Here is a 20,651-nt window from a genome sequence, read left to right on the forward strand (position 1 = left end):
CGATTGTTACGGTCAGATCTTTTCATCACAGCGGTGAAAAAGCTGAACTAAAACAGCTGATCACTACCTTCTGGAACCTTCCCCACTCATCACACCTTATCCAAACTGGGCTTCTCTATTATCTTACATTTTACCCATACTATAAGAATGAGATTCCATACCATCCTGTCTCTCAGGCACTGTGTAATCTTTGGCAAGTCTTCCATTCATCCTTTGATCCAATATAGATGATTGAACTATAGGTTAAGTCTTATGATATTGGCATAGCTTCCTAGGTTGTAATATACTTCAAGTTGCATCTCTCTCTCTCACTCACACACACACAAACTCTAATATTACTCTTTTTTTTCTTTTTAAAAATTTGTTCTATTTAGATATACATGAGAGTAGAGTATATTTTGACATTATATATACATGGAGTATCACTTATTCTAATTAGGATCCCATTCTTGTGGTTGCACATGATGTGGAATTTCACTGGTCACATATTCCTATACGAACATAGGAAACCCTCTTTTTAACCTGTAGCAAAACAAATGGATCACTAGCAACATGGATTGCATCCGTCAACTCTAGTAGAGGAGAAGTACAGCCACTTTTTTCTGTGTTGATCATATTTTAATCATAGACTTGGAGCTATCTAGGCAGTATCTTAATTGCCATTAGAAAGAATATGGTTGCATCTCTTTTCCAAAACTACGACCATTGTGTTTGACAGATAACCTTTCTGCAATGAAATGAATGACATTTTGAACCCTAGTGTACAATTTCCCAATGTCCAAAATGCCTCTTTCAGATCTTCTCTTAAATTTCCTACCTGACACCAGCCCATCCCCATCCTTCTTTAGTTGATGACTCTGTGCTGTGGTTCACATAGGGTTTGTCCCCCAAAGAGTCATGTGCTAAAAGATGGGCTCCAGAATGGCATGCCTTGAAGTGGGGAACCTCCAAGAGGCCTAGTGGAAGGTGGTTACATCATGGCGCCCCACTCCCATTAATGGATAAATGGTGGTCGACAGGAATGGGTTGGGTCAGGTAGGAATGAATTAGTTCCCAGGAAAGTGGGTGCTATGGTTTGGATCTGTTTTTTTGTTTTTGTTGTTTTTGTTTTGTTTTGTTTTGTTTGCGGTGCTGGGAATCAAACCCAGGGCCTTGTGCTTGCAAGGCAAGCACTCTACCAACTGAGCTATCTCCCCAGCCCTATGGTTTGGATCTTTAATGTTGCCACCAAAGCTCATGTTTTAAAAGCATAATCCCTAATACAGCAAGGTTCAACTGTGGGGCTTCCAGGCATTGATTAGGTTATGAAAGCTGTAATCTTATCAGTGGGTTAATTAATTCGATGGATTAATAATTTTATTAGTCCATTGGGTGATAACTGTAGGTACATGGAGGAAGTAGGTCACTTGGGGGTGTCCTTGGGGATTATATCTTGTCCCTGGATTTTCTCCCTCCTTTTCTCTCCCATCCCCACAACTCCCTATCCCTTGTCTCTGTCTGTCACTCTCTGCTCTCAGCTTCCTGGCTACTATGAGTTAAGCATCTTCCCTCCACCACACCCTTCCGCCATGATGTTCTGCCTCACTTGGACCCAGAGCAGTGGAGTTGGTTGACCATGATCAATGAAACCATGAGTCAAAATCAACTCCTCTCATTTGTTTGTGTAAGATATTTTTGGAACTTAAGCAACTTAAGGTTGACTGATCCAGTGGGTTATTAAAAAAAGAGTAGGTTGTCACAAAAAAAAGAAAACGTGAATCTGGTCCCTGCCCATCTCTTACTTCCTGTCTTGTCATGCTATCCCTCCTGCGCGCGGCCTGTTCTCTTTCCACTTTTCCACCATGTTGTGATGCAGCCAGGGGGGCCCTCACCAGAATGCTGGCTGCATGCTGTTCAGACCTTCCAGCCATCAGAATTGTGAGCCCAAGAGACCTCTTTACTTTAAAAGTACATAATTTTAAAAGACAATCATGGGCAGAGTCTACTGCAATTCCCAACTGCCTGAATTGCCAACCCCAGTAGCCTGCATTTATCTTGTACGCTTTTTGACCCCTCCTGCCAAGCACTATGCTTGGTACTTAGGTGTCACTCACAAATTTAAAAAAATAAAATACAGTGACTTGAAATGATGCTTTATATGGCTTTGAAGGAAACTTGGAGACTTTTCATCAGCTGTCACATTATCTGAGAAGCCCACCATGCCCAGAAACCCCTTGGGCCCTTCTCCCCTTAGTGCGTGATTACCAAGAGGCATTGTAACCCCCTGGGGGAGTCTGAGCTCACAGACCCTGCCGTTTAGAGTGTAACGTAAGAAGGTCCTTTCTGGAAGCGGTATTGTGCATGGTGGTACCTTTCAGCAGAGTGGAAACTCGGTCTCAGCCAAGGGTCAGATTGCAGATTCGATACTTTATGTGTTCAGCAGGGCCCTGCAGACAAATACATAATCACAGAGGTATGTGATCTGGTCTGTGAACTCGGGCCGGATAGAATGACACGGGGAGAGAGCCGCACGCACAAACACACATCACCCAGCGCACGCTTATTTGTGAAAACCACATTAATGGATAGCAGTTTCCTACCTCTCAAGTGATTTATAAATTAAAATAATTGCTGCTTTGAACTGTTCAGATATTAATTGACCTATCACTAATGGAAGTACAGTCTCCAATCCATCCAAACATTACCTAAACATTTTTATTCCCTTTATTCTGCAAATCCAAAAAAAGAAAAAACTCCACCAAAATAGACCCTTTGTTCTGGCGCCAGGGGTCATAAAGGAAAACCAACGTCTTTGATGACTTTGCAATTCTGATTCTATTTCTTCGTGAAATTAATTCCAAGGGAAATGGTGAGGACTCTGAACCCTCCCCTCCCCTGCTAACAAGTTCAGCTCTGCGCACATGGATCCAGTTCTAGCTCAGCTTTCTGGTAATGAAAGCAGAGCAGTTTGTTATTTTTTATTAACTTTAACTTTGGATACATATCCCAAAGCACCTTAGATTTAGGGCACCTGGCATTTCCTACCTGGGTAAAATGAGGGAGAAACAAAATCTGTTCACAGCAGCTTAGGAGGCTGAGGCAGGAGGATCGCAAGTTCAAAGCCAGCCTCAGTAACTTAGCGAGGCCCTGAGCAGCTCAGAGAGATCCTGTCTCTACATAAAATATAAAAAGGGCTGGGGACGTGGCTCAGTGGTTAAGCACCCTGGGTTCAATTCCCAGTACCAAAAATAAAAAAAAGTTTTTATTTTTAATATTATAACTGTTTACAGAGTACAGCCCAATAATTGGATACATGCCTACAGTACCTAACGATCAAATCAGGGTAATTAGCATTTCCACGTCCTCAGACATTCATCATTTGTATGTGCTGGGAAACTTCAGGAAACTTCAGACTCTTCTAGTTATTTTGCAATATGCCATAAATGGTTGTAGACCATAATTATCTAAAGAACACAAGAACTCATTCCTCCTATTTAACTATGTATTGGTAGCAGTTACCTATATTCCCTCTGCCTCTTTCCCTCTGTCAGTAACCTTGATTCTAGTCTTTTCTTCGATGACATCAACGTTTGGTTTCCACCCATGCTTGAGAATATGCAGGTATTTGTATTCCTGTGCCTGACTTATTTTACTTAACACAGAGTCCTCTAGTTTTATCCCTGCTGCCGCAAATGACAGGGTTTTATTCTTTTCTATGGCTATATAATATTCCACTGTGAATATTACCACATTTTCTTCATTTATTCATCTGTCCATAGATAGCTTAGTTGATTCTGTATCTTGGCTATTTTTAGAGATGTAGTAACATGGATGGGTAGGTATCTCTTTGATATAATGGTTTCATTTCCTTTTGATATGTACCCAGGATTCTGACCATATGGTAGTTTTAGTGGGATTTTTTGTTTGTCTGTTTTGTTTTGCTTTGTTTTGAGGAATCTCTATGCTGTTTTCCATAGTGGCTGTGCTCATGCACTACCAATGCGCGAAGACTGTTCTCTACATCCTCAACAGCACTTATTATTATATTTGTCTTTTTTGGTAATAGCTATTCTAACAGGTGAGATGAGATTGCAACATCTAGATTTCAATTATAGAGCCAAGGTTTATTTTCTCTTTGTATTAGGGAAGAATGGAAGGATACAAAATGAATTTCAATCATATCTACAAGATAGAACAATTTGGCAATAATTGACTTGTCACTTAATGTGACTAATATTAATTTGAAAATGTCAAAGACCTATTCTGTTTCCATTTAGTACTAGAAGAGGATTGATTATTCATATACACATTTTCCATCATCTATACAGTTCCATGATTGCTAAGTCAGAAATACAGTAGTATTTGCTTTAATTCAAATAGTTTTTACTATTTGTCATGCTAAATCATAAATTGTACCTACTATTTACAAATAAATAAACTATTTACAATAGTGTTTAAACAAAAATCCAGGTTTTCAGTGGGCAAAGACTTGTTACTCCAGAATTTCCAAGAGAATGGAAGACAGTGGGAATATAAGTCATATCCTGATGTTTTTCCATGTGGTATTAATAATGTCAGCAAATCAGCAAATATGACTTACATATAAAACTAATTTGGGGGGGGGGAGGGTACTGGGGATAGAACCCAGGGTGCTTATCCACTGAGCCACATCCCCAGCCCTTTTTTATATTTTATTTAGAGACAGGGTCTCACCGAGTTGCTTAGGGCCTCACAGTTGCTGAGGCTGGCTTTGAACTTGTGATCCTCCTGCCTCAGCCTCCCGAGCCACTGGGATGACAGGCGTGCGCCACCTCGCCCAGCTCAAAACTTAATTTTTATTGGACTAAAGAAGTCAGTTTGAACTTAGAACATGTTTATGCCCAAAAGTTTTTTGAAATTGTTGTTTAAAATAAGAAGTGCTTTGGTATCACATAGACCTAGTCTGGTGGTATTTTATTTCAACTCTGAAAGTGTCCTCCCAGGATGGCTTGACATGTGGCAATCACACCCTCTCAGTACTTCCAATGCTGCTACTGCCCTACCCTGTACCCCTCCTGATTTAATGGGTTAAAGAGCATAGTCTTTTTGATCATTCCACAAATATTTCTAGAGTGCCAACTATGTGCTCCCTTTGGGACGGGCGCTGGGGACATATTCCTGTTTGGAACATGCAAATGGTCTGGAGGAGGTGCAGCTTGGTGAGTGAGGACTCAGAACTCTGGAGTCGGAGAGGTGACTTGACTTCCGTCTTAGGTGGTGGTCCTTTGGCCACCTACTCACAATTTGCATGGAACGTTCCTTTTTTATATGTGTGGTCCAGGATTGAACCCAGGGGGCTTAACCACTGAGCCACATCCCCAGCTCTTTTTATATTTTATTTAAAGACAGGATCTCACTAAGTTGTTTAGGGCCTCGCTAAGTTGCTGAGGCTAGCTTTGAACTCGCGATCTTCCTGCCTCAGCCTCCCGAGCTGCTGTGAAGACAGGTGTGAGTCACCACTTTCTGGGGAAATGTTTCTTCAGATGGAAACTGGGGTGAGGGAATCTCTCTCACAAGACTGTTGAGGGACCTTGCTGTTCATCGATTGCTCCAAAACCGTTAGCTAGATTATTAGAATGACCACTCTGTGATTTCGATCATCTAGAAGTCGACTGTTTTTCTAAATGGACCGGGGAATTTAAAAAGCATTGCAGACCAGAGGCTGAACCAAATAGAGTAGATGTCATAAGGCAAACGGGAGTTCCTGCTGTTGTGATTTAAAAAAAACAAACCAGGGCTGGGGTTATGGCTCAGTTGGTAGAGTGCTTGCCTTGCAAGCACAAGACCCTGGGTTCAAACCCCAACACCATTAAAAAAAACCAAACCAAAACCACTGCAAATGGCCCAGCGGAAGCTTAACCCAGCAGCCAGATAAGCCTCTCTCCACTGCACTGTTTCCATGTTTTCCATAGACGTGGGAAGGGGTTAGGAGACAAATCTTTCTCTGTGCACCCATTTGGTGCTGCTGTGGATGCGCACAGCTGCTTAATGACGGAACCTCAGGGAAGACAAAATTCAATGAATCTGGCAAAAATCAAAAGAGTGACATTCCTGTTCCATACACATGACATTTGTTTGTTTTCATATCACAAAAGCTGTGTCCATTTCTGGTGGAAAATACATAAAAGCAAAAAAGCTGAAAATCCATCTGTACACTCAAAGCCCAGGGATAAGATTTGCTTTTTTGCACATACAGGTAAAATGTGATCTTCTTTCAATGTGAATTTTTACTTCATTGAATACTCTTTTGGGATCACTAAATGTTACTACAGAGTAGGGATCAGCAAATGTTTTTTTGTGAAGGGCCACCTGTAAGTGCCTTCGGCTCTCTGGGCCACTGTCACCACCGCTGGTCCCTGCCGTGGGGACATGCAGGCAGCTGGAGAGCTTCTGTAAATGAAGAGACGTACTGGGGTTCGCCCAAGGTGGCCTGTGTTCTCCCCTGGCCTGCAGTCTGCTGACTCTTGTTCAAGAGCATCATCAATTATTATCAAGGGTTATTAAATATAATGATGCTTAAAGAAGAAAGAAGTTATGTCATTTGCAGGAAATGGATGGAATTTGAGTTCTTTATGTGAAGCCAAAGAAGCCAGACTCAGAAAGTCAGGGGTTGTAGGTTTTTTCTCCTATGTACAGTGTGGGGCGAGGGGCGGGGCTTAGAGAAGCGGAGATCTCGTGATAATGAAGGGAGGCCAGTGGAGAAGAGGAAGGCTATTAGGGATTGGGATGAGAAGTAGTAAAGGGGAGGTGTTGGGGAATGACAGCGACACATTATCTTGTGTCCATGCACGAGTCTGTGGCAGTTGATACTGCTCTATTATGTATAATTATAATGCACCAATAAAAAGTTAAAAAAATTAATGATCCTAGCTGGGTCTGGTGGCAAATGCCTGTTATCTCAGCAGCTCGGGAGGCTGAGGCCGGAGGATCATGAGTTCAAAGTCAGCCTCAGCAACTCAGCGAGGCCCTAACAACTCAGTCTCTAAATAAAATATAAAAAGGGCTGGGGATATGGCTCAGTGGTTAAGCATCCCTGGGTTCAATCCTTGGCACCAAAAAAAAAAAAAAAAAAAAAATCCAGTAGCTTTTAGATTGTTCTAATGGGAAACAAATTCCTTGAATCAATTCCTTTGTGTTAAATCCTGTCAAAGCACAAAGCATGGGTAGTAGGTTATGCTCCAAAGGAAGCAGGCTTGCGGACAAATATTAACATACAGGGGGCTATTAGGCAGTGTGCAGGGGCCCAGGCTGTGAGCTGGATGCAGAGGGAGAAGCTGGGCGAGGCTGCAGACTCCAAAGAGGGTTCCGCTGACCTCACCGGAAAGTTCTGGAGCTGATCTGACCCCGTGGCATCATCCTGAGTTGGAGAGAGGGGTCTGGAGCTTTAGACACTGGTGTTGACCAGTTAGTGACAGGAACTGTCCCTGGACAGGTGAGACCACTCTTCAGCAGAGTCTTTCTTTCTAAAAGGTTGGCAGCCATGGTCGGCTTCTGGCAGTATTCCCAGCAGCTGGGGGGGTGGGAGGCGGAGTCCTACATCCGTGCAGGGGCTTCCGGGTGGTGTCACATGGCATCTACCGCATCATGGGTTGAGTTTAGAGGACAGACTCACTCTAGTCCATGGTCTGTTCATAATTTGAAAAATCAATGTTTTGGAGCAAAGTGGAATTTGAAGTCTGGTTTCATTAAGTCATTTTGTTTAATAATATCACTGAGCTGTTCCCTGAATATTAAGACCTGCAGACCCTCAGGCACTGTGGAATGTGTGTGAGTTAGGTACAAGATTCAAGGCAAGGGTCTTGTCCTTGGGAAGCATATAGCCATTTTGGGAGAATCAGGAAATGCAACCTACAAGGTGAATGAATAGTAGCGATCCTGGGGATGATATGGTGAGACTTTTTGGTGGGGGAGCACCAGGGATTGAACTCAGGGGCACTCAACCACTAAGCCACACCCCAGCCCTATTTTGTATCTTATTTAGATACAGGGTCTCACTGAGTTGCTTAGCACCTTGCTTTTGCTGAGACTGGCTTTGAACTCACCATCCTCCTGCCTCAGGCTCCTGAGCTGCTGGGATGACAGGTGTGCACCTATCCTATGACTAAGAACGTCTAACTCATACAACTGAAATACATACAAAAGAATACTCATTTTAATCTTAAAGCTGATCCCTTTATACATTTACTAATAAATGGTATCAGTAAGAATTATGGCTCAATTTCTTTTTTTATTTGTTCTTTTTAGATATACAGGACAGTAGCATATATTTTGACATACTGTATTCACATGGAGTATAACTTATTCTCATTAGGATCCCATTCTTGTGGTTGGACATGGTGTGGAGTCTCACTGGTCGTGTGTTCATATATGAACATGGGAAAGTGACGTCCCATTCATTCCACTGTCTTTCCCATTCCCAACTCCTCCCTTCCCTTCATTCTCCTTTGTCTAATCCAGTGAACTTGGACACTTCCCCTCGTAGCCCTCCCTTGTTATGGGTTAGCACCTGCATATCAGAGAGAACATTTGGCCTTTGTTCTTTGGGACTGGCTTATTTCATTTAGCATGATCGTCTCCAGTTCCATCCATTTACCAGCAAGTACTATAATTTCATTCTTTTTTATGACTGAGTAATATTCCATTGTGCATATAAACCACAACTTCTTTATCCATTCATCTTTTGAAGGGCACCTAGGTTGGTTCCATAGTTCAGCTGTTGTGAATTGAGCTGCTATAAACATTGCTGTGGCTGTGTCACTGTAGTATACAGATTTCAAGTCCCTTGTGTATAAGCTAAGGAGTGGGATCACTTGGTCAAATGGTGGTTCCATTCCAAGTTTTCCAAAGCAGAATTTTATACTGGCACCTGGAAGTTTGTGGATTATGCAAAAGTACTTGTGGAATTCAAATGAAAGCAAGAGAGATCAAATTTGGAACACATCAAATGCCAAAATAATTGCCTCTGTGTGACATGTCTGAACACTCACACATGACACACACTCATGTGGGATTTTGGAATTTTAATAAACACTGCTTATCAAATGTGGTTTGCCCTGATGAGGCAATTCAGTGACCAATCGTTTCCTTCACTCTCTATTCATTGGTTCGTCCTTTCACTCAATGCAAGGTTGTGTGTCACCCATCTGCAGTCAGCACCATTCATATCACTGCCAACGTGGATGGTGCCTCTGGAGTTGGGCAGTGTGCATCCTGCCCAACCCTGTTCACTGACTCTCACTCAACATTTGCAGGGTGAGCATCTCCTAGGCATTGTTAGGCCCAGAGACTAGAACAATAAGCGAGACATAGTTCTTCTTCTCATGGACCTTTATTTTAAATGAAGTCAGATGAAGAAGGAGGACGGCAAGAAAGAAGAGCAGAAGGAGGAAGAGAAAGAGGTTTTTTTTTTTTATGTACAGGGGATTGAACCCAAGGGTGCTTAACCACTGAGCCACATCCCCAGCCCTTTTTTGCATTTTACTCAGAGATAAGGTTTTGCTAAGTTGCTTAGGGTCTTGCTAAGTTGCTGAGGCTGGCTTTGAACTTGCAATCCTCCTGCCTCAGCCTCCTAAGCTGCTGGGATGCCAGGCATGTGCCACCGTACCCAGCTGAGGAGGAGGAAGAGAGAGATAACTACAGAAACCCTCTAAAATACGGATGGAGATAAGTGCTACGAAGCATTGGGGCAGTACAGCGTCTGGATCTCTAACAGGGGAACCTACTCTTCTGGGGTGACAGACAAGAAATTCTGACGCAGCACCATTCAGGCTCAAGCTGAAGACAAAGTCCATTTTCAACGTGACAACCAGGATAGCAGAGGAAGTTTCAGGAAGAGAACCATCAGCCGGTCAGGAAGGAGTGCAGGACAGTTAAGAGTTAAAGCAGAACCTGGTTGTTGGGGTGCAGAAGTGGGAGAGGCAGGAGATGGGCCTGTAAGGACAGTCGGGGGTCAAATGTCTCAGGGCTTTGGAAAGTGTGTTGAGAATTTGATTCCTCATCCTAAAAAAGGGCCGGGGAGACATGGGTCATCCTGTCGGAATGTCCTGACCTGTAGTAGGGTTACACTATATGCATTGGTTGGGGACCAGAATGCATATGGCGGACAAGATGGGGCTCTCTGAGTGGCACAATGAGAGACAGTGATAGTTTACGGTGCCCCAATGCCGAAGAGGTTGGAGATAGGTGGGCAGATCAAAGGGGCGTTTCACATGGAATGCCTTGACCTAATCTCACTCTGCTATTTGCCCGGCAGTCCCTCTGAGTTATTTTGATCTTTAAGTGCTCTCAGATAATATTAATTATCAACTCTTGCGGGTGACTATGAAAGGTAGAATTATTTGATGTCAACATCAAAGACCGTTGCAATCCAGTCTGAGGTTTGCCCATTAATATGTCATGTAGCCAATAAAATAGTCATTGCTCTTTTATATATAAAAAGCCCACTTGACAACCTCAAATTTATTCCCTCTTTCCTTGTCTATAACATGTAGTACCTACCTCAATGATATAAGAGAGACAGTACATTCAAAATACTTCACACGATGTCTGCTAGGTCATGATTATTGTTAGGTACTTTTGACTAACTGTTTTTATTTTTGGAGGAGTGCAGGTACTGGGGATTGAAGCACTTAACCACTGAGCCACATCCCAGCCCTTTTTATATCTTATTTAGAGACAGGGTCTCACTGAGTTGCTTAGGGCCTCACTAAGTTGCTGAGGCTGGCTTTGAACTTGCAATCCTCCTGCCTCAGCCTCCTGAGCTGCGGGGATTCACAGGCATGTACCACCATGCCCGGCTTCTACTGTACTTATTCGTAACTATGTTTGGGACTTAGGATGAGAACTAGTCACATCCTTTTTTCTCAGTGCTGGCTACTAACATTTGAGAAAATGGATACAGGAGCCAAATCAAGTGAGATGAAAATATTAGCTTTATTACTGAATGTACTGAATGGCAGAATGTAAGAACATGGATGCCCGGTGTGGTGGCGCACATCTGTAATCCCAGTGACTCTGGAGGCTGAGGCAGGAGGATCTCGAGTTCAAAGCCAGCCTCAGTCACTTAGTGAGGCTCTAAACAACTCAGTGAGACTCTGTCTCTAAATAAAAAATAAAATGGGGCTGGGGAGGTGGCTCAGTGGCTAAGCACCCCTGGGTTCAATCCCTGGTACCAAAAACAAACAAACAAAAAATGGATTTGTTTTCCTTCCACAGATGCCAAATCTAGTGATGGGCACACATCACTGAGGGTGCTGTATTTCTGCACGGCTCTGTTCCTCTCTTGCCTCCATCCAGGACAGACAGGGTCTGAGCAAGGCCTGCCCCCTGGCTCTAACCAGCTGCACTCCATTATGGTAGAACTGAGCAGAACATTCTCCCTCTTCACGTGAGACCCGGAGCAGCAGAGCTGAGACACGAACCCAGCACAGGGTTGCATGAGGCGTCCTGGTGTGTCCTTCCACGGCCAAGCAACAACGCTTGTCTCTATTTCTGTGACTCGGTCTTCTCCTGGGTGACGTGGGAATGATGATGGTACCACCTAATAGGATAGGCGCAAGGACTGGGTCAGTAAGACTGTTGGTGTCTGAACCAGAGAAACTCCAATACATGTTTGCCATTGGTATTGTCCAGAAAAAAAAATCTAGAAAGCGCTGTGTTCCACATGCATCTCCAAACCCTGCACTGAGAGGTTACTCCTCTCCCCAAAGAGAAGCAAACAATGCCCCTATCATGTCCCCTCCCGGGATGGAGATGGAAAGTCCTCTCGCGATGCTGAATGTTGTGCAGAGCGGAGGAACGGTCGACCCCCCACGCATTCACTCCCTGGACCATCTGCCTCAGATCCGTCCGATTCTGCAGGTGCCTCTGTCTCCAACGGGACAGAAGGGATTGTGTCTTATTCATCAGTCTGCTTGGTAACCACTTGGTGCTCAATTAGTGCTTCTTGGGTTTAAAGATGAGCATCAGGGCTTCTGAGAGACTGTTCTTACCACACTAAGTGTCAAGGGGCTGTGGCCAGGCAGTGGTATCCAAACCCTGAAGGGAAATCATGAGGTCACATGGGTCTACCCTCCTCATTCAGAACTTCTAGACCTTCTGGAGTCTGATTTCAGGATCCCCCTGAAACTGCAGAAAACCAGAAACTCACAAGCAATCAGATTCTTAGCACGGGGCAAACATCTTCCACACCCACCTTTCCTCACTTGCACCTTCTTCTGACCTAGAATTTCTGGGCTTCTCTATTCAAAGTAGAAACAAAGAATTCAGAAAGAGTTTATTATTAGATGAGTGAGTTGGGAGTTAGAATATGAAATAAAACACGGCAGATCAAGTGGGCAGGATATTAGGAGGCCAGGGACGACAGTAAACATGAAATTTAGCAGCTACCTAGAAAAAAAGCCACAAAGTAATATTAACTGAGTAAGCATCTCACTGAACTGTAGTTCCATTATAACTTTAATATGAAATATATGTTTTCTTCATTGTACTTGTTATTCTCTGTTTTAGTCAGCTTTCTCATTGCTGTGACTAAAAGATTTGACGAGAACAATTGTAGAGGAGGAAAAGTTTATTTGGGGGCTCACAGTTTCAGAGGTCTCAGTCCATAGACTGCAGGCTCCATTCCTCAGGGCTGGAGGTGAGGCTGAACATCATGGTGGAAGAGTGTGGTGGAGGGAAGCAGCTCACATGGTGATCAGGAAGCAGAGAGACTCCACTCTCCAGATACAAATATATACCCCAAAGCCACGCCCCCAAACCACGCCCCCAGTGCCCGCCTCCTCCAGCCACACCCACCTGCCTCCAGTTACCACTCAGTTAATCCCATCAGGGATTCATTCACTGACTGGGTTAAGGCTCTCACAACCCAGTCATTTCTCCTCTGAACCTTTCTGCATTGAGCTTTTGGGGGACACCTCACATCCAAACCATAACACTCTGAAATTATGTATGTTTCTTGGCTATGTATTCTCTGCCTTTTCCATTGGTAGTATATGTTGAATGTGACTCTTACTATTTTGTCTCTTTAGCCTCACAGCCTAGGGTTTGATCAGATCTCTCTCACTATTTGATTTGTGAATAAAGTTTTATTGGAACACAGCTGGAACCTTTTGCTATTTATCATCAGGGGCTGCTCCTGTAGTTCAACATCAGAGCTGAGGACTTGTGTCAGAGACCTTGAGGCCCTCAAAAACTAAACTTCTTGTCATCTGGCCTATATTGGAAAATGTCTGCTGATTCCTGCCTCAACCACTGACACATAATAAGTACCTTATAAAGGTTTGTGGAATAAGTGAACAAATAACTGGATGCACAAAATTGCAGATAAATAAAAATGATTCAAGGGACAGGACTATGCTTGGAATCATTTTTCTTTGGAAACTCTGACATTTTTCTAAATGATGTATATTGACATTTTGTTTAATTATAAATATATATATATAATGATATATAATTTTAAAAATATTTTAAAATATATTTTGTATATATACTTTTATTTTCATATATATATGTGTGTGTGTATATATATATATATATATGTATATATATATATATATAAAATCTTAAAGGCAGAGCAAATTTTAGAAAGTAATACTACCACCTATGTAGATCCTTGGGAATATAGTTTTGACGTCCTTTGATTCAAGATTTGCTATAATTCTAGATTACTAAGTGATTTGCTCATGTTTTTGTTTTTGGTTCAAAAGCAAAGTGCTCTCATTACTAATTATCCTCCTATTTGTGAATTAACAGCCGGCAGAGTCGGCCCACAGGGATTGAGAATCTGTTTCACAGCAGACTCTGTGGGTCGTTCAAACATGAATACAGCAGATCTGATGTGTGTAGTAATGTAAATAATATTTACCATACTGGTTTATCAAAATTAAATTGATGCAAGGTCCCAGGAGGTTCAGTTATCTTAGTCTCTGCTCTAGACACAACCTAAATCTGATAACTCACCAAGCTTCGAAGTCAGCTCCATCCTGTTACTGAGATCTTTTTATTTGTTCCTTTCAAATGAGACTTCTTTGTTTAAAACTCAATCTATTAGCCAAGAAGAGAGCAATGAACCTTTCTGGATTTCAAAGTTCAATAAGGGAAAATAGAAGAGACATTTTATTTGTTTCACACAAAGACGAAAATTGGTCTCACTCACTGGCTCCATCCATCTCCATACTCCTGTGAAGAGGGCTCCTTCTTTTTTAGGCCTATTTGCTCATTTGCTTAACGATCCTTCAGGGGGCCTTTCTAACCAGTAGCGCCCGGCAAGAGAGAAGAAATCTACTCACCCAAAGGTCGCATTTTGGAAAAGACTTTGTGCATACTCCATTTCCCAAGAAACAACGGTTCCGAGAGCTCTGAGACATTCATTTTTCACAGGCAAAATATTCATCCTTCATGTGCATGTCCATAGGTGAAAAAGGAACGCTAAGTTTGTGTATGTTGGCCAGCATAATGCCATTCAAGACTTCCTCCTTGTTCCCTGATGCAAAGGACTTTTACCCTACAGTGTTTTCCTTTGCATTTCAAAGCTCTGAAATCAAATGCAATTAAGGTTACATGTGGGATTGGATGGGGGGGGGGGGGGTTGTGTGCAAATTTACATACATTCAGGAACTTAATGAACAAAGGTGGCGTTTTTCCAAAGTAACTCAATAATAGGGTGCAGATAATTTGAACTTTTTTTTTTTTGGCTAGAAGTTCGTAAAAATGATCACAATGCCCTAGAAAGAGACCTGGCCACCCGAATGATCTTATTAAATATGGCTGCCAGAACTTCCATTTATAATTCATCATTAAAGCAGCTAGGTTAAGTAGCATCTAATTACAATGATGGTGGGACTGAATACTTATATTTGGAAAAAATAAATACTAGAAATGATTCTGAAGCTGGGATTATTATGCAGCTCTTTGTCAAGGTTGACTTCATAGTTGACCTTTCGTGAATGGAGAGGGGAAATGTCTCAGAGGGGACAAGATGAGGCACCAGCTCCAGCAAGATGGCACTGATGTGCATCAGTGGGACAGATGCCGAGACACCCAAAGTCACCCTGCCGGGGAATGGAGCAGGAATGCTCTGTGCGAACCTACTCCGCGAGAGACCTATTTCCTTAGGCCAATACCATCTCTTTCCCCACGATTTCCAATGGAGGCTCTGACTCAAGCCTCCTTCTGCTCCATATCTAAAGCTACAGGAAGTTCAGCAGCCACGTACTGTGCTTTCATTAGGTTGAGGTTAGCCAGATGATTTTAATAAAGTTTTAAAAGGACATTAGTTTCCTGCTCTTTCAATGAAAACCACTTGCGAGATGAATTTCAAGCCATCGATCTATTTCTTGTCAACACATGCTCTCTTTATGCAAATATACCATCCTTTTAGAATAGCCAACAAAACAGCACACAAGCAATCATCAGTTGCACAGGGCACGGGAGAGCACGCCAGCGTTGTAAATGTTTAATGGTGCAGAGATGTTTGGTGCCTGGGGGGTTGCTCACTTACCCTCTCGGCCCTGAGGTTCGCCTTGTCTCCCTCCGCCAGGCTGAGTGCTTGATGTCCTGGTTACCAGAGTCCCTTTCTGAGAATTGTCCTTAGCCAAATATTCTCTTTTCCTAAGCCATGCTGTTCTGGCAATTGGTCAGCGCTTACATTGGGGTGAGAGGTCAGGGAGGACGTAAAAGACCTGGTCACCTGATACCAGGGGACCTAAGGGGCAGTCTTAGCTCCAAAGATTCCCCTGAAAGCAATTCATGTCTTTTTGGTGACTACATCACAGTTGACCCTTTCTACTTCCTACAACCTTGCATGGTGTGAACCTCAAGAGAAGCCCCGTCCCATCATCCCATGCAAATCTCTACCTCAGAGCCAATTTGCCAGGGAACCCAATCTAAGATGATGAAGCATATTTCTTCTCAATGACTTGATTTTATTTTATCACGGAACTGTGCAAATATGGGGGGGGGAAAGTCAAGAAAATCATATAACTCATCCACCTTACCAATACCTTGCCATTCTTATTTTATCTGATTTTTAAAAACTATGCTTGTTGAGCATGGTCGTGCACGCCTGTAATCCCAGTGGCTCAGACAGCTGAGGCAGGAGGGTTGCGAGTTCAAAGCCAGCCTCAGCAAGTCAGCAAGACCCTGTCTCTAAATAAAACATAAAAAGGGTTGAGGAGGTAGCTCAGTGGTTAAGCACCTCTGCGTTCAACCCCTACCCCCACACCTTAAAAAAAAAAAAAAAAAGAAAATGGTTATTTTGTCTCCAACTCCATCCGTTTGCCTGCAAATGCCATCATTTCATTCTTCTTTATGGCTGAATAATATTCCATTGTGTATACATACCACAGTTTCTTTTAATTCAGTTTTTTCCAATCCCAGGTGATCACACAATGCCATGTTTAACTCATGCTAACATCCTGCAGAAACAACTCCGGGAAACACAGTTTGGGAGTTGCAGACTTCCTAGAATGGCATTCAAGGCTCTCTATGGTCTGTCCTCAGCCTCAACTCTTACTTCATCCTGAAAGTACTAGATCTGGAATTTTCTTTTCACATTTATTCTTCTGCCCAGTGGTCCCCAGTGCCTTGGATTTATTTATTTATTTTATTGTAAACAAATGGGATACATGTTGTTTCTCTGTCTGTACATGGAGTCAAGGCATACCATTTGTGTAATCATAAATTTACATAGGGTAATGATGTTTGATTCATTCTGTTATTTTTTCCCTTCCCCCACCCCTCCCACTCCTCTTTTCCCTCTATACAGTCCTTCCTTCCTCCATTCTTGCCCCCCTCCCTAACCCTAACTCTAACCCTAACACTCACCCCTCCCACCCCCCATTATGTGTCATCATCCACTTATTATCGATATCATTTGTCCTTTGGTTTTTTGAGATTGGCTTATCTCACTTAGCATGATATTCTCCAGTTTCATCCATTTGCCTGCAAATGCCATAATTTTATCATTCTTTATGGCTGAGTAATATTCCATTGTATATATATACCACATTTTCTTTATCCATTCATCAATTGAAGGACATCTAGGTTGGTTCCACAATCTGGCTATTGTGAACTGAGCAGCTATGAACATTGATGTGGTTGTATCTCTGTAGTATGCTGATTTTAAGTCCTTTGGGTATAGGCCAAGAAGTGGGATAGCTGGGTCAAATGTGGTTCCATTCCAAGTTTTCTAAGGAATCTCCACACTGCTTTCCAGAGTGGCTGCACTAATTTGCAGCCCCACCAGCAATGTATGAGTGTACCTTTCTCCCCACATCCTCGCCAACACCTGTTGTTGCTTGTATTCTTGATAATCGCCATTCTAATTGGGGTGAGATGGAATCTTAGGGTGGTTTTGATTTGCATTTCTCTTATTACTAGAGATGTGGAACATTTTTCCATATGTTTGTTGATTGCTTGTATATCTTCTTCTGTGAAGTGTCTATTCATTTCCTTAGCCCATTTGTCGATTGGATTACTTGCATTCTTGGTGTAGAGTTTTTTGAATTCTTTATAGATTCTGGAGATTAGTGCTCTATCTGAAGTATGATTGGCAAAGATTTTCTCCCACTCTGTAGGCTCTTTCTTCGCATTGCTGATAGTTTCCTTTGCTGAGAGAAAGCTTTTTAGTTTGAATCTATCCCAGTTATTGATTCTTGCTTTTATTTCTTGTGCTATGGGAGTCCTGTTGAGGAACTCTGGTCCTAAGCCGACATGTTGAAGCTCTGGACCTACTTTTTCTTCTATAAGATGCAAGGTCTCTGGTCTGATTCCGAGATCCTTAATCCATTTTGAGTTTAGTTTCGTGCATGGTGAGAGATATGGGTTTGGATGGTCTTTTTGTTGAATCTCTTTGTGTTGAAATCCATGACAGGCTTCCAAAGCCCTCACAGGCATCCCTCATCCAGAAATGATTTTTTCTTTGTTCAGTTCTTAAAGCCACTTGTGCGATATATGGAAGCGAGAAAGCTACCAGCCTCTGAATCACCACCTTCCCAATTACCTTTCTTATCTTCGGAATGGAAATAACACGGTACTTTCCTCATACGATCAATCATTTGGTGGGTTAAACAAGAGAATGAAGGCGGGTGCTTAGCTACTATGAACTGAGCTGCTATAAACACTGATGTGGCTGCATCTCTGTAGTATGCTGATTTTTAGTCCTTTGGGTATAAACCAAGGAGTGGGATAGCTGGGTCCAATGGTGGGTCCATTCCAAGTTTTCTGAGGAATCTCCACACTGCTTTCCAGAGTGGTGGCAACTACTTCTCTTGATCATTTTTATGGTCCTTTTTTTGTTGAAAAATTCTGTGATGCTTTGAAATCAATCAGACCACCAGATGCAGTTCTCTCACAGTGCACTCGTCTTCTCTGTATGCACTGACGTAGTGCATGTTATTTTTGTGAAGGGACCAAAGGCATGGGGCCCGGTTTAGAGGGGCAGGCTTCGCAGCCTCAGGGCACAGCCCAGACACATAAGTCAGAGAGCCAGGAGGAACCGTGGTTTGGACAGAAGGAACTGGTGTACAGGACTCAACAAAAGAGAGACTACAGGGAGTTGGATGGGGGGAACTCTGTGCATGTATATGAATGGGGAAGAAGGGGGCAGATATGGTGTTTCCATCTAGAGCAAAGGTTAAAGGAATTGAATGTTAACTAAGTACCAAAGAGCCTTGTCACCCATGGTATAAAACTGATCTGAAGGACAATGAGGAACCATTGGAAAGTTTTAATCAAAGACATCTTCCATTTTGCACATTGAAAACACCATTCCAGAGACTGGGTGGAGAATGGCTTATCTGGTGGGCAAAGAGCTGAGCTTAAGTCTTAAACCAATCAATGTTATTTAGTAATAACTAAAAATTGTACTTAAGTCAGGCACAGCGACACATGCCTATGATCCCAGCAGCTCCGGAGGCTGAGGCAGGAGGATTGAGAGTTCGAGGCCAACCTCAGCAACTCAGCGAGGCCCTAAGCCACTCAGCCAGACCCTGTCTCTAAATAAAATATTTATATTTTATTATAAAATGTGGCTCTGTAGTTAAGCGTCACTGGGTTCAATTCCCCTACTCCTCCAAATGTATTCAAGATTGGTGGGTTTTGTTTTTGTTTTCCATACTGGGTCATGAAATCAATGCAATGGGTCATGGCCAGCGTGATGGTGGGGTTTGGGAAAAGGAAGGAGAAAAGACTAGAAGAAAATAAAGAATGTTAGAACGTACTGCACATGTAAGGTTATCAGTGAAACTTTTTTTTGGATTTATGAAATTCTGATGAAGACTACCACATGAGTTTGTGCATTCATCTGTTCTAGGTGACAATCTAGGTAAAATTATTCTGAATAAATGCTGCTCCCAGTGACTCCAGCCCTCAGGAAGCCTTCTTGGAAATGCTTGCTGCAAATCACCATGGGAACCAGGTGGCAGATGTCAACAAAGCAGCACAAATTCATCTTCCCTAGAAGAAAGGAGGTTTTTCCATTAAGGTATGAGACTGACTTCCTATTGTTGATAGGTAACGACCTCCCAATAAGTTCAAATTAAAAGAACTACTTGCCTCAGAAGTACCAGTAATGGACTCCTCAGGCCGATCATGGTTTGCTGAACTTCCTATTCTTGAGTGGCAGTTCTGGGCCATCTCTGTGGTGTTAGATATTTGTGGTCTTCTCAACTTCCTGTGGTTCGGTCCCTTTTGTCCTTAGCATTTACCATGAGAGAGCTGGGACAAGCCATCTGTGCAGGGAACTTCAAAGATGTGTTTTGGTTTACATTCTGTTACAATGAACTCAATGCAAATTGTTTTTATGGTTTATAAAAAAATTATTTTACTTTTTTTTTTTTTTTTTGAGGTAGGGGACTAACAAGAGGGAATGAACAAGACTGACTGTGGTTTATAATATGGTGTTGGTCTGGCTTTAAAAAAACAAAAACCCAGCAGATGTTAGTTTTGATTCATCGCTTTCTGTGGGAATTTACATTTTACTATTTTTCAAATTCTCTTTGGATGCAGATTTGTCGTAGAAAGGGAAAATGCTAAATTTCTATTTAGACATACTTTATCAGTGGCCTCTTGCCATATTCTCCTCCTTTTCTTTCCTAATTTTTTCAGAAATAGTACAAAGACTTCCTTGAACTTGAGGCTGACCTGAACTGTACTTGATGCTCTTTCAAAGGCCAACTGGAAAGCATCATTACTCATGTAAGAGAAGTCTCTCAGTTAGAGTTTCAAGTGAACCAGAAGGAACCGTAGAGGGAACTTGTCGCAGTTCCTACTGATTTTGCAAATGATCTACAACAGCTGGGCGTGGTGGCGCATGCCTATAATCACAGCAGCTCTTAAGACTGAGGCAGGAGGATAGAGCGTTCAAAGCCAGCCTCAGCAAAAGCGAGGCCCTAAGCACCTCAGTGAGACCCTGTCTCTAAATAAAATACAAAATAGGGCTGGGGATGTGGCTCAGTGGCTGAGTGCCCCTGAATTCAATCCCCAGTACCCACCCCACACCCAAAAGAAAATAGACCTTCAACAAAGTCATGTGGTTTGCCCAAAGACATGAGCTCATAATGGCAGAGCTGGGCCTAGAAATGAGTTCAAGTGGACTAGATAAGACTCTTCCCAATTGGCTGCACTGCCTCATG

At 42.6% G+C, this 20,651-nt stretch overlaps 1 long non-coding RNA gene across 2 annotated transcripts in view; it reads left to right on the forward strand.

Moving 5' to 3' along the window:
* Nucleotides 1–20,651, forward strand: part of LOC124968588 (uncharacterized) — a 251,884-nt gene that overhangs the window by 156,474 nt on the left and 74,759 nt on the right. For both annotated transcript variants that reach the window (XR_007105779.1, XR_007105780.1), the window contains exon 3: nt 19,331–19,501. This is a non-coding gene — a long non-coding RNA (uncharacterized LOC124968588). The remainder of the gene's footprint in view (nt 1–19,330; nt 19,502–20,651) is intronic.

The sequence above is a fragment of the Sciurus carolinensis genome, chromosome 17, assembly GCF_902686445.1.
Source record: "Sciurus carolinensis chromosome 17, mSciCar1.2, whole genome shotgun sequence".
Taxonomy (NCBI): Eukaryota; Metazoa; Chordata; class Mammalia; order Rodentia; family Sciuridae; genus Sciurus; species Sciurus carolinensis.